The sequence below is a fragment of the Capra hircus genome, assembly GCF_001704415.2.
Source record: "Capra hircus breed San Clemente chromosome X unlocalized genomic scaffold, ASM170441v1, whole genome shotgun sequence".
Lineage (NCBI taxonomy): Eukaryota > Metazoa > Chordata > Mammalia > Artiodactyla > Bovidae > Capra > Capra hircus.
In genome coordinates, this window is record NW_017189516.1 from 16,766,690 (window position 1) to 16,778,548 (window position 11,859).

At 40.2% G+C, this 11,859-nt stretch overlaps 1 pseudogene; it reads left to right on the forward strand.

Annotated features, from left to right (window-relative positions):
* Positions 1-2,003: 2,003 nt before the first annotated feature.
* LOC108634346 lies at positions 2,004-3,024 on the forward strand (annotated as a pseudogene).
* Positions 3,025-11,859: the final 8,835 nt, after the last annotated feature.

The following is an 11,859-nucleotide window of genomic DNA, read 5'->3' on the forward strand; positions in this document are numbered from 1 at the left end:
TTTTAACAGGTTGAGGAAGTTGCCTTCTATTCCTGGTTTGTTGAGTGTTTTTTTAATCATGAAAGGATGTTAGATTTTGTCAAATGGTTTTTAATGCATCAATGAGATGGTATTATGTGGTTGAGATATTTTCTAGTTTCAGTTGTAATTTGCTCTTGATCTATGGCTTATTTATAAGTGTGTGACTTATTTTCAAACATTTCAGGATTTTCTAGTTATCTATTATAGACATGTAGTTTAATTCCACATGGTCAGAGAATTTACACAGTATAACTTCATCCTTTGAAATTTGTTGAGACTTTCTTTATGGACCAACATGGGATCTATTTGGATAAATACTCCTCATGCACCTGAAAGGACTGTGAATTCTTTAGTTATTGGGCATAGTAATTATATGAATTTGTGCTAATTATATGAAGTTGGTTAACTGTGATGTTCAGCTCTTCTATATCACTTCTGATTTTCTTCTGTTTGTTCTATTCCTGACAGAGGTGTGTTCAAATCTGTAGCTATGTTATGGGTTTGTCTATTTCACTTTTTAATTCTATCAACTTTCACTTTATATGTTTTGAACCCTATGCTATTACGTGATGTAGTAAGCAAAATAAGGAACCCCCAAAGATGCCCCGTCCTAATCCTCAGAAACTGAATATGATGAGTTACCATGCACATGAATGTTTTTGACCTGACAGAAAGGACATTACAGATGTAATTAAGATTATTAATCAGTTGATCTTAATTTAAAGAGATCATCCTAGATTATCCATATAGGCCCAGTGTAATTGTATGAGCCCTTAAAAGCAGATACTGGTGCAAGAGGAAGGCAGAAGGGAAAGTCAATGATTCAAAGCATAGAAAGAAGTTGCCATGCTATTGTCATCTTAAAGATGGAGGGGACTATGTGAAAAAATAAATGAATTATGACAACAAACTGTATGACTTTGGAAGTATATTCTTCCCTAGAGCCTCCAGAAAGGAACACAGCCCTGCCAACACCATAATTTCAACCTTATATGAAACCTTCAGAAGAGAACCCAGCTGAGCCACATTTTGCCTGGGCATCTGTCCCATGGAAACTGTGAACTAATAAATGGGTGTTGCTTTAAGCTGTTAAGTTTGTGATAATTTATTACAGCAGCAACAAAAACTAATAATACAGGTAGATTAAAATTCGAGAACTGCTGAATCTTCTGAAGCTTTTATCACTTTTATCATTATGAAATTTCCCTCTTTATCTCTACCAATACTTCTACCTTACAGCCTACTTGCTTTGCTATTATTATAGCTAGAACAGCTTTCTATTAGTGATTTCATCCTTTTATGTTCAACTTTTCTGTGCCTCTTCATTCCTTTCTATATTTCTTGCTTTCATTTGGGATCAGATTAAAATAACTCCACTTAGTATTTCTAGTAGTATAAGTCTACTGGTGATGAATTCTCTTAGCTTTGTATTGAATTTTGTAATAAATATTTGTATTTATTTCACCTGCTGTTTTGGACTACCAGTATAGAATTGGGTGTAGAATTCTCAGTTGGCAGATTTTTTTTTCCTTTCAGCACTTCAAAGATATCATTCCGTTTTTTTCTGATTACCAGAATTTCTCTTGAAAACCCAGCCATCTGTTTTATTGTTTTTCCTTTGTCCTTTTTTCTCTGACAACTTCTAAGGTTTTCTTTATAACTTTGGGTTTCATCAATTTGAGTATGGTGTGTTTAGATGTGGTATTATTTGTGTTTATAGTACTTACAGTTTGGTGTGGTTCTTGAAACTATTCCCTGATGACTTCTATTAATGTTGTAAAATACTCAAACAGTACTTCTACAAATTAGGTTGGTGCAAAAGTAACTGTGGTTTTTGCATTGTTGAAATTTGCCATTGATATTAGAATACATTCTTAAATAAATGTGGCTATATTATACATCATTTTCATGTGCATTTCTCACTTTATGTTTTTTTGCTAATGACCTATTACTTGTTATTTATTTTATATTTATTTTAGACTATGGAAATGATGTTAGGCAAAGAGCAAATTGCAGCAAGTTTCTTGAGTTCAAAATGGGTTGTAAAGCAGCAGACTCAACTCGCAACATCAACAACGCATTTGGCCCAGAAACTGCTAATGAATGTATAGTGAGTGTAGTGGTGGTTCAAGAAGTTTTGCAAAGGAGATGAGAGCCTTGAAGATGGGAAGTGTAGTGGCCAGCCATCAGAAGTTGGCAATGACCAGTTGAGAGCCATCATTGAAACTGATCCTCTCCCAACTACAAGAGAAGTTGCTGAAGAACTCAATATCAACCATTGTATGGTCAGTCGGCATTTGAAGCAAATTGGGAAAGTGAAAAAGCTCGATAAGTGGATGCCTCATGAGCTGACTGAAAATCAAAAAAAATTGTCATTTTGAAGTGTCATTCTCTCTTATTCTATGCAACAACAACAAACCATTTATCAATCAGATTGTGATGTGTGACAAAAAGTGGATTATATACTACAACCAGCGAAAACCAGCTCAGTGATCAGACCAGGAAGAAGCTCCAAAGCACTTTCCAAAGCCAAACTTGCACCAAAAAAGGGTCATGGTCATTGTTTGGTGGTCTGCTGCCCGTCTGATCCACTATAGCTTTCTGAATCCTGGCAAAACAATTACATCTGAGAAGTATGCTCAGCAAATTGATAAGATGCACTGAAAACTGAAATGCCTACAGCCAGTATTGGTCAGCAGAAAAGGCCCAATTCTTTCTCACAACAATGCCCGATTGCACATCACACAACCAATGCTTCAAAAGTTGAACAAATTTGGCTACAAAGTTTTGCTTCATTTGCAATATTCACCTGACCTCTCACCAATCAACTACCATTTATTCAAGTATCTCAACAACTTTTTGCAGAGAAAACACTTCCACAACCAACAGGATGCAGAAAATGCTTTCCAAGAGTTAGTTGAATCCCAAAGCACAGATTTTTATGCTACCGGAATAAACAAACTTATTTCTCATTGGCAAAAATGTGTTGCTTGTACTGGTTCCTTTTTTTTTTTTTTTTTTGCTAATAAAGATGTGTTTGAGCCTACTTATAATGATTTAAAATTCACAGTCTGAAACTGCAATTACTTGCACTAACCTAATACTTCTTCCTCTATTTGCTCTATCCTCTTGTCAAGCACAAAGCAAGGCCAGGCCAAAGCTTGACAGATTCAGCTGGTAAAGAAACAATGAACCCTTTTTAAGATTCAGACTGTTTATTACTGACTTGAGTAGCAAACAAAAGGATCAACCAAAGATTACAGCTCCCTAAAACCCTATGCAGGGTAGCAACAAAACAAAGGGGCCTGATGAATGCAACAAAAATAATAGGACCCTCTGATACTGAAACACGCTGCAGCTAAGAAGTTTTATAGGCTGCAGTTCTACTTTAAGAGAATAAGGCAGAAAATCTCATAGCTCATTAGAAGCTCGGAGGAGAGAGAAGTGGTCTCCCAGAGGCGACAGGGAGGCAAGTAGGAAATGAGCCTATAGAAGCTCCTCACAAGCCTCTCATGCTCTCATTTTCCAGGAACAACACAGCATTCTGCCAAGACATCAACTCAGCTCTAATTCCAACCTGCTCTATGTGGCTCATGTGGATACATACAAGGCCACCAGTACATGGTAGAGGAACTCTTCCACTATAGCTTTCTTCCATTCAGGTCTTATATTATTTATATCATGATTATTGTTATGCTTTACTTTTTTCTCTTTGTGTTACTTTTTTTTCCTATTGTCCTATCTTCTAATTCATTAATCCTGTCTTTTGCTGTGTTCAATACAAAGTTAAGCCCTTCCAATGAGTTCTTAACATCTGATATTAGAATTCTGAGCTCTAGCAGTTCCATTTGATCCTTTTTTTCTTTTAGTGATTGTAGTTCTCTGTTGAATTTTTATATCTTTACATTTATTTGTCCATCCTTCCCTCCATATTCTTGAACTTGTTAATCATAGTTTCTTCTGGCTGCATATAGAGTCTGGTGAAATCATACTGATCCCATTGAGACTTGATTTTAGCTTTGTTGAAGCTAGTCTATTCCACTTACACCCTCACTCATAGGGTGTAACCCTTAGTACTAAATTGTAGCTCTTACTCCAAGGACATGGCTCTTTTGAGTCTCAACTGAAAGCCTAGAGTGCTTGCCAGGGCCTCTCTACCTTGACGGGGTTTGAACTCCATTGTTTCTCTAGCACCAAATAGCTACCAAAAGCTCCACTCATCTCTTTACTATCCAAGATATAGTTTTCTGTTGGGTTTCTTGGAATCTTACCCTGCACACATAGAACTTAGACAAAAGGATATTTGTACCCAGATACTTTGGCTCTCTCTCTGTCTGCAGCGCCTTCTTCTCTGAGGTTTTTTAACTCCTACTTCCAACTGCTTTGGTAAGGTAGTCACTTTCTAATGGTCCCTCTTCCCTCTTATTGTCTTGCACTGCCATTTGGAAAATATCAAGGTAAAAGTAGAACTCCCTGTGCTTCCCTTCTTTCAAGAATTACAGCTCCTCAAGTCCTGTATGCATTAGTAGGCTTCCAGTGCCTTCAAACAAGTTTTATATATACTTATTCAGCCTATATAGTTGTTTCAGCAAGAGAGTAAGTCCGATACAAGCTACTCCATTATGGCCAAAATTAAAAGATCCCCCACACTTTAACCTCTACTTTTAGATCTTAGTTTTCATATCTCTAAATGATATTGAATGAGAAAAATTTTACAGTGATCATCCTGACAAACAAAGCCTTACACAGTCAAGCTTCACCTATGCATCTAAACGTGCATTATACAAGTTCCCAACAAATGTCATGTTTCATTCTATTTAAGAACATCCATTGTTATTCAAAATGAAACATCTGTGAAATCAGGTTGTTTTACTATTAATGGGAAGAAATGACTCCATTGGCAAAGGTTTTTTTTTATCCTCAGTGGTACATGAAATAATGTTACATCTTAAAACTGATGGTACTGTAAATTAGGTGAAATAAAGTTGCTGCTGTTCCATTGTATTATAATTAGTTCTTCCCTACAAATAATGCCTTGTTCATATCTAATCCGGAGAAGGCAATGGCACCCCGCTCCAGTACTCTTGCCTGGAAAATCACATGGATGGAGGAGCCTGATAGGCTGCAGTCCATAGGGTCGCTAAGAGTTGGATACCACTGAGCGACTTCACTTTCACTTTTCACTTTCATGCATTGGAGGAGGAAATGGCAACCTACTCCAGTGTTCTTGCCTGGAGAATCCCAGGGACGGGGGAGCCTGGTGGGCTGCTGTCTATGGGGTCGCACAGAGTCAGACATGACTGAAGTGACTTAGCAGCAGCTTAGCAGCATATCTAATCACAACCCTTTGCTTATATGCATATGTTCCCTTAGTTTATTCATCTTTCGCCCTGTTTAAAACTTCTTGACATTATTTGGATGCATGTGTATGTGCTAAGTCACTTCAGTTATATCCAACTTTTTGCAACCTCATGGAATATAGCCCACTAGGCTCCTCTATCCATGGGATTCTCCACGCAAGAATCCTGGAGTGGGTTGCCATTTCCTTCTCCAGGGGATCTTCCCGACGTAGGGATTGAACCCGCATCTCCTGTGGCTCCTAAATTGAAGGCAGATTCTTTACTGCTGAGCCACCAGGGAAGCCTATTATTTGGATAGTAGCTACTAATCAAAACTTTCAAAGAAGGCCTTCTCCAAACTCTCTATGCCACTTTAACTCTCATTTTTCAGGACTTTCTAAAGTAAATACTATATTTACCATTTATTTTGAAGCTGAAAAGTTGCAGAGCATTATACTACAGTATAAAGGTAAAATACTCAAAGTGTTTATTTTTAAAAATTATTTCACATTGTACATTAGAAATCTAAACTATCATCTAAAGTAAAAATCTCTCTGGAATGACCTTGAAATTAGATTTTTATTAACTCTTCTACCATTAAGGTCCTTCTGATTTCACCTTGAGTCAGGGCTACTGTTATGTTTTCCACATTAATATCTCACTGGTAGAGATCTTGAGTCCTGGGGCTTTCCTAAATGTTCTACCATCTGCTCTTCTGGTCTGAACTTGAACTTGAGCCTTTTAAAATTATTCCACTGTTGGTGATCACTTGGTTGAAATTCAACCTGGTTGTATGTTAATTCATCCATAATCATTACCACTGTGATCTTGAAATCAAACCTTTGCTGTTCAGTCTAGGCTCTATCACTGTTACAGATGCCTTTCTGGACCATCAATGGACCCTGGTTTGTCCTTGTCCTCTGATAACTATTCCACCATTAAAACTCCATGGAAAAAGGAAGAGAGTTCCAGAAAAACATCTACTTCTGCTTTATTGACTATGCCAAAGCCTTTGACTGTGTGGATCACAATAAACTGTGGAAAATTCTGAAAGAGATGGCTATATCAGAACACCTGACCTGACTCTTGAGAAATCTGTATGCAGGTCAGGAAGCAAGTTAGAACTGGAATGGAACAACAGACTGGTTCCAAATAGGAAAAGGAGTACATCAAGGCTGTATATTGTCACCCTACTCATTTAACTTAGATGCAGAGTACATTATGAGAAATGCTAGGCTGGAAGAAGCACAAGCTGGAATCAAGATTGCCGGGAGAAATATCAATAACCTCAGATATGCAGATGACACCACCCTTATGGCAGAAAGTGAAGAGGAACTAAAAAGCCTCTTGATGAAAGTGAAAGAGGAGAGCGAAAAAGTTGGCTTAAAGCTCAACATTCAGAAAACGAAGATCATGGCATCTGGTCCCATCACTTCATGGGAAATAGATGGGGAAACAGTGGAAACAGTGTCAGACTTTATTTTGGGGGGCTCCAAAATCACTGCAGATGGTGACTGCAGCCAGGAAATTAAAAGACGCTTACTCCTTGGAAGGAAACTTATGACCAACCTAGATAGCATATTCAAAAGCAGAGACATTACTCTGCCAACAAAGGTCCATCTAGTCAAGGCTATAGTTTTTCCAGTGGTCATGTATGGATGTGAGAGTTGGACTATAAAGAAAGCTGAGTGCCGAAGAATTGATGCTTTTGAACTGTGGTGTTGGAGAAGACTCTTGAGAGTCCCTTGGACTGCAAGGAGATCCAACCAGTCCATCCTAAAAGAGATCAGTCCTGCGTGTTCATTGGAAGGACTGATGTTGAAGCTGAAACTCCAGTACTTTGGCCACCTCATGAGAAGAGTTGACTCATTGGAAAAGACTCTGATGTTGGGAGGGATTGGGGGCAGGAGGAGAAGGGGACGACAGAGGATGAGATGGCTGGATGGCATCACCAATTCGATGGACGTGAGTTTGAGTGAGCTCCGGGAGATGGTGATGGACAGGGAGGCCTGGCGTGCTGCAATTCATGGGGTTGCAAAGAGTTGGACATGACTGAGCGACTGAACTGAACTGAACTTATATGAGATTTCAGTTATATATTGCTGTGTAACAAATGACCACAAAACTTAGTGACCTACAACAACAACCATTTTAAGGAGTCTGAGGATTGCCCGGGTGATTCCTCTGCTGTTCTCACCTGGGCTCACATATGCAGCTGCAGTCAGCTGGAACGTCCAAGAAGGCCTCTCTCGCGTCAGGGGCCTTACCTGGGGTGACTGTAATAGCTAAAATGGCTGGGCCTCTCTGCTCCACTTAGATTTCCATCCTAGACTTCTTTGCATAATGGAGGAAGAGTTCTACAAGAGTGAAGGCAGAAACTGCAAATCTCAAACTCTTGAGATTTGGGCTATAACAAGCATAACATCACTTTTGTGACATTGTACTGCTGCTGCTGCTGCTAAGTCACTTCAGTCATGTCCGACTCTGTGCAACCCCATAGACGGCAGCCCACCAGGCACCCCCGTCCCTGAGATTCTCTAGGCAAGAGCCCTGGAGTGGGTTGACATTTCCTTCTGCAATGCATGAAAGTGAAAAGTGAAAGTGAAGTCGCTCAGTCGCATCCAACTCTTCGCGACCCCATGGACTGCAGCCTTCCAGGCTCCTCCATCCATGGGAGTTTCCAGGCAAGAGTGCTGGAGTGGGTTGCCAGTGCCTTCTCCGACATTGTACTAGTCAAAGTAAATAACCAGGCCAGCCCAATGTAAGAATGGGAGAAAATGAAAAGGACTGTGGCCATTTTAAACTTACTACATGTGACAAAGAAATAATGTTCCTGCTAATTTTTCCAATACCAATGCCCATCTGATCTAGATCTTAAATCAAATTAGCTATTAATTCTTCCACCACCAATGCTTCTCTGTTTCTTAGACTCTTGAATTTGTTACTACTTCTACGATCAACATCCGTGAGGTCTAAACTGCATCTTTGGTATTGATATAACTACTCCCTATAACTACTCCTCCTGACTATTCAGAGTGTCCAGGTTTCTCTTAACCCTTCTATCAGCAGTGTTCCTCTTGCCTGAGTATCAAAGGTAGATCTCATACAACCATTTCACAATCAATGACTCTGCTATGGATCATAAAACTGTGACTATGTTAATTCTTTTGTAATTAATGTATGGGTTTCAAATTATGAGTCCCTTTTCCACCATCAGTATTGATCAAATGTGCTCTTGAATCTGTATCTTGAATCTATTCTGACTTTTGTTAACTCTGTCAGAGACTTTAGGATTCCAGGGGCAGAAAGATTGTAAAGTGAAAGTGAAAGTTGCTCAGTCGTGTCCGACTCTTTGTAACCCCATGAACTATACAGCCCATGGAATTCTCCAGGCCAGAATACTGGAGTGGGTAGCCTTTGCCTTCTCTGGGGGATTTTCCCAACCCAGAGATGGAACCCAGGTCTCCCGTACTGCAGGCAGATTCTTTACCAGCTGAGCCACAAGGAAAGCCCAGAAAGATTGTAAGTGATAGGCAAAGATTGGCGTTGGCGGATCTCAGAGGAGCCAATGGGAGGCCGAGAGGATATTAGTACTGTGATTGACAGGCAGAGGTGAACTGTACCCATTTGAGGGGCCAGTGGCTGAAAGTGACAGGCAAGGATAGACACTGGGAAGACAATGGAAGGCCTGGAAGACAATTATGCTTGGGCTATAAGTGGCAAGCAGGAGTTGACTCTGCCCTACTGAAGGGGCAATGGGAGGCTCAGGAGACAGTGACAATGTGACACTAGCACTGTGAGTGACAGCCTGGAATGGGCTCTGTCACACTGAAAAGCCAGCGAAGGCTTCCCTGGCGGCTCAGTGGTGAAGAATCTGCCTGCCAGTGCAGGAGACACAGGGTCCATCCCTGGTCCAGGAAGATCCCACACGCCGTGGAGCAAATTAGCCTGAGGGCCACTACTATTGAGCCTGTGCTATAGAGTCCGGGAGATGCCAATACTGAGCCCACACACCCTAGAGCTCCACCAGAGAAGCCATTGCAATGAGGAGTCCATGTACCCACCACTCGCCACAACTAGAGAAAAGGCTGTGCAGCAATAAAGACCCAGAATAGCCTAAAAAAAAAAAAAAGCCAACTATAGGCCTGGAAAGTGGTAATGTTGGTGCTGCAAATGACAGGCTAGGGTGGATCCTGCCCAAATAAAAGGGTCAGTGGGAGTCCTGGAGGGTGCTGACCCTGGGGCTGCAAGTGACAAGCAAGGGTTGGCTCTATCAGCAGTAAGAATCTGTGGTAGATTTGAAGGATTGCAGTGCTGGGGTTTGATGGTCAGATGAGGTGGGCCCTGCCAGCACTGAAGGAACAGTAGAAATTCTGGAGGGCTGTGAGTGATAGGCAGAAGCTGGTTTTATCCTACTGAAGCCCAATGGGAGGTTACAGGGAAGGTGATACTGGATCTAAGGACCAATAAGAGATATGGAAGGTGGTGATGCTGGGTCTGAGTGACAGGCCAGGTCAAGTTCTACTGGATTGAAGACTCAATGGAAATTGTAATGCTAAGGCTATGAGTGACAGCCTGGGAGCACACCCTGAAACCATTAAAGGATCAATGAAAAGCCTAGACAGCAGTGACTCTTGGGTTGTGAGTGATGGGCAGGGGCTGACTTTGCCAACATATAGCCCTGATATGAGGCAGTGACCCCAAGCCTGGGAGAAGTGGTACCAGCATTGAAGCCAATAGGAGGACTACAGGTGGTGATGTTTGGACCAAGAGTGACAGGTGGGGATAGGCTCTGCCACATTGAAGAGCCATCAACCAAATCCCTTTGCTTTAACCATGAATCTGGATTTCTACAAACTATTCCACCATCACCTGTTTCATATTCCTGACCATAAACCTGAGACTTTCTTATCTATTTCACCATAATCTGACATCCCAACTGTACCTTAGTAAACACTTTCACCAACACTTTTCTGGTCTAACATTAAACCCAGTCAGTCAGTTTAGTTCGCTCAGTCATGTCCCACTCTTTGAACCCAGGTCTCTGTTAAATATTGTGCCATTAATAGCCTTATGATCTCACATCAATTCCAGCCCTTTATGAACTATTCCATCATAAATGCTATTTTGGTGTAAATCTTGAATCCAGACTGTTATTAACAATACCACTATCGATACCCCTCTGCTCTAAACTTGTATCTGGCCCTGTGTTAACTATTCCAACATCAATTTCATTTTGATCTGGATACCAAATCCCAAGCATCAGACAACTCTTCTATCATCACTGTCCCCCTAAACTGACCTCCAATTTGGGTCTCTGTTAACTTGACTACCATCAGTTTCCTTCTTTTTTAAAACTTGTCTTTGGTTCTATTATCTTGTCTTTGATCAATGCCTCTATTAAGTTTTTCAGTATCTCTGATATTCTAGACTGATTTCAAAGTCAGCCTCTCTAAACTATTCCACCTATACCTTGAAACTATAGTAATTAACTCTTTAATAATTAGTGTAATACAAACAATAATCACCCTTGGGTCTAGGTCTCAAATCCTTGGCTTCTGTCAATTCCTTCATCAATGCCTCTCTGCTTTGAAAAAGATCTCTGTCAACTTCTCCACTGTGAATATCCATCTGCTGTGACCTTGAAGTCAGGTCACTTTACCACCATTAATGCCCCTTGAGTCTGACCTTGAAAGTGAATTTCTGTTAACTATGTCTCCATTAGTGTCCCTCAGCTGTAACTTCAAACCCAGAGCCTCTATTACCTCTTCCAACATGAATGCCCCTTTGGACAGACCTCAAACTCAAGTATGTTTTAAACTATTCTACTACCAAAGTCTCTGTGGATTGACCTTAATCCCAGACCCCTGTTAACCACTCCACCACAAATTACCTTCTGGTCTAGATCTCAAATCCCAGGCATCTGATTTATCTACCTCTATCAATTTTATTCTCGTCTGACTTCAAATTTTGGTCTGTGAATTCTTTCAAAATCAGTGCCCATTTGGCTTAGATCTAAAATCATGAACCTCTGTTACCAGTTCTATTATTAATGTTCTTCTCAACTCAGGACCTAGAATGAATGCTTTTACTTTCAAATTCTCTCTGTGCTGATACTGAACCTGGACACCTGTTACCTGTTCCGCTATCAGTGCTCCTCCTGTGACCCATGTGTCTGTTAACTATTCTTCCATTAATACCCTTCTAGTCTAACCTTGAATCTGGGTTATTGTTAAATATTTTAATACCCAGCTTTTCAGGTATGAACTTGAACCCAAGCTTCTCAGTTTTGCCCTATTTATTGAGGTATAACTGACAAACAAAAAGTATATATATATATATGTATATATATATATATATACACATACATATATATATACATATATATATATATACATATATATATATACACACACATACATACATACATACTGGCTTCCCTAGTGGCTCAGTGGTAAAGAATCTGCCGGTAATGCACAAGACCCAGGTTCAATCCCTG